This window comes from Myotis brandtii, unplaced genomic scaffold, assembly GCF_000412655.1.
Source record: "Myotis brandtii unplaced genomic scaffold, ASM41265v1 scaffold403, whole genome shotgun sequence".
NCBI lineage: Eukaryota > Metazoa > Chordata > Mammalia > Chiroptera > Vespertilionidae > Myotis > Myotis brandtii.
Window position 1 is genome coordinate 559,595 of NW_005365474.1, and position 3,074 is coordinate 562,668.

The following is a 3,074-nucleotide window of genomic DNA, read 5'->3' on the forward strand; positions in this document are numbered from 1 at the left end:
CTAAGAGGAGGGAAAATAGGAATAAAATATTATGAAACTTCATTGTCAGATTTGAAGTAGCAATTCCAAGATTAACATTTGCTTCCTAATTTGCATCTGTGTAAGAAACATACAAATTTATTCATTCAACAAAAATCCTGAGTGCCTACAGTAGCCTAGGTTTTGAGAATAACATGCTGAAGCAGCCACACCCGGGCCTGCTCCTGAAGGCGCTTACTGTCATTATTGGTGCTGGCCAAAGACCGTCTGCCAGGACAGAGAAGAGCCATCAATGGCTCTGTAATTATCACAGGTGGCCACTGAGCTGGGGGGTGGGGTTTGAGGAACTGAGTTTTCACTTATTAATTTTATTTACTACTTATTGCCTATAAATTTAACTAATTTGGTGTAAGTAGCCACATGTGGCCAAGTACTTCTGTGTAGGACACAAGCCTAAGCGCTCAGGGGACTCCCCTTGCAGACCTGGCGTGAAGGTGCCAAGGCCACTGCTGAGAGCCAGCTGTGGGAACGGGGTCACTGGTCACTGTCCTGTGTGGGGAAGCACGGGGTCAAGGACGTGGAAAGGAAGCCACTGTGGAATGGGCACAGAGAGAGCATCTCATAGGAGACCAGCATCGTTTAGCCCATCCTGTGAGGCTAAACTTAAGAGAACAAACTTTGCCCAGTCTGGCAACTGGTTATCGCTTGTAAAGTGGCTGAGGATACTCTTGTTTCCTTGTTAATCCTCACCCGAGGATATTTTCCCCCATTTATTTTTAGAGAGAATGAAAGGAAGGGAGGAAGGAGGACTGAGAGAGAAAAACATTGACTGGCCCCCTCCCACAGATGCCCCTACAGGGGCCGGGAATCGAACCCGAAACCCCTCGGTATGAGGGCTGATGCTCCAACCACTGAACTATGCCAGCTAGGACATGGCTGAGGATATCATTGCCGAGTTTCCTTGTCAACAGATAAGGTGTTAGTTGTTACTCATTCTGTGAGAATGCTGACATTTACTTCCTTTAAAATATGTTTTAGCCCTGGCTGGTTTGGCTCAGTGGATAGAGTGTCGGCCTGTGGACTGAAGGGGCCCGGGTCCAATTCTGGTCAAGGGCACATGCCTGGGTTTCGGGCTCGATCCCCAGTAGGGAGCATGCAGGAGGCAGCTGATCAATGATTCTCTCAGATCACTGATGTTTCTCTCTCCCTCTCCCTTCCTCTCTGAAATAATAAATTAAATATGTTTCATATTATCCTATGCACTGTTCTGTGTTTCACATGTTTCAGGGCAAAAGAGATTTCTCTCCAGCTTACAAATCCCACAGACATTGGGACGAGGCAGGCAGTGGTCCTCACAAGGAAAGCTGACACAGGTTGCCTGCTTCTCCAGGGCATTGACTCTGAAAATCTTCTTACTCTGTCCTGTGAACAGGCACCCACGGGGGTTGGCACCACCTGCTCTACCCACGCAGAGTGACTAGTGATGAGAGTGCAGAGACCAACACACAGAGTGAGTCCTAGGAAGCCTCCTGCACAGGCTCCGGCAGATGCACAGGCTCCGGCACGGCCCCACCACCTCGGCTGTGAGAGCATGGGCACACTGCTCACCACTCTCACCAGTAAGAGGGAGAGGAAAATAACACAACATTTTGCCAGGATGAAATGCAATAAGGCACAGGGTCTGTCCCATGCCCTCAAAAATGGCTATTATCATTAGTGTTATTTCCTTTCAATTGTTGCTTGTCCAGATTGATAGGTACAAACCAACTGAATATATTCTCACTTAAAGTATATTGCTACTTATGGCAACCAGCCAAAAGAGGGGGGCCACTTTGAATCTAAGTGATGTCATGGTTTTTATTTCCTTTTCTCACTATTCAAGATAGAAAGAGCTCTCATTCCTGTAAAGGGTTATGTTTATAATATTAAAGGAATAATTTTTAAAAACTTTTTTATGGAGAGGGAGAGAGAGAGAGAGAGAGAGAGAGAGAGAGAGAGAATCATTGATCAGTTGCCTCCTGCACACACCAGGACGGGGGATCCAGCCCAGCTGGTGTGGCTCAGTGAGTGCGGGTCAGTCCCCAGTGTGGGGTGTACAGGAGGCAGCCCATTGATGATTCTGTCATCATTGATGTTTCTGTCTCTCTCTTTCTCTCCCTTACTCTCTGAAATCAATAAAAATATTTTTTAGAAAACAATATGCAATCCAGGGATGTACCCTGTCCTGGAACTGAACCCGCAACTTCCAGAGTACGAGAGGACACTCCAACCAACTTAGCCACCTGAACAAGGCGACAACTCAGAATTTTTTAAAAATCCATGAGTCACCTGCATATGGCTTACAATGTCCCCGTGGCTTCAATCACACGGACCATAAAATCCAAGCCTCCGGTCATAAACTGCGGAGCTGCACCCTACCTGGCCCTCCTCCCGGCCTTTTCCTCCTTTCTCACGATGCCTCCGCCACCTTCTCCACCTGAGGACGCCAAACGGCCTCCTCCCTCGGTCCGCACTTGCTGCTGCTCACTCTGCCTGGAGCGCTCTCACTCCACAGCTTTGCAAGGTTTCCCGTCTAGAGACGCGGACTCACAAGTCACCTCCCCGCGCCGGCCTCCCAGACGCCCCCAAGCACCAGCCGATACTCTCCGCCACCACCTCACCGACCGTCCCTGTCCCTCCAAGACAAGGTGGGCTCGGCGAGGGCAGGAACAGGGCCGGCAGCGACTGACACTCACTAAACACCTGTGGACGGAGGCTGAGCTGTCCACCTGCTCCACTAGGGACAACGCCCGGCCCACCTCGCTCTGGACAGTCTCCCCGCCCCGGGAAACGAGATGGAATCCAGGTGGAGGGAGGGGCCGAGAGACACACGGATTCTTGACACCCGGCCTCCCGCTAACCACGCGACACCATGTGACGCCTGTCATCCTGGCGGCCCGTCGGCACCAGGGCCCAAGCGCTGCCCGAGGTCCCTGTGCGGCGCCCACAGCAACTGCGGACACCTTTGCCCCAAATCACGCCCCGTCACGCGCAGACAGAGTTCCGAGGGCCTGAACGAAGGGCCGTTCACGAAGCCAGCTGCCCCGGCACCTGCA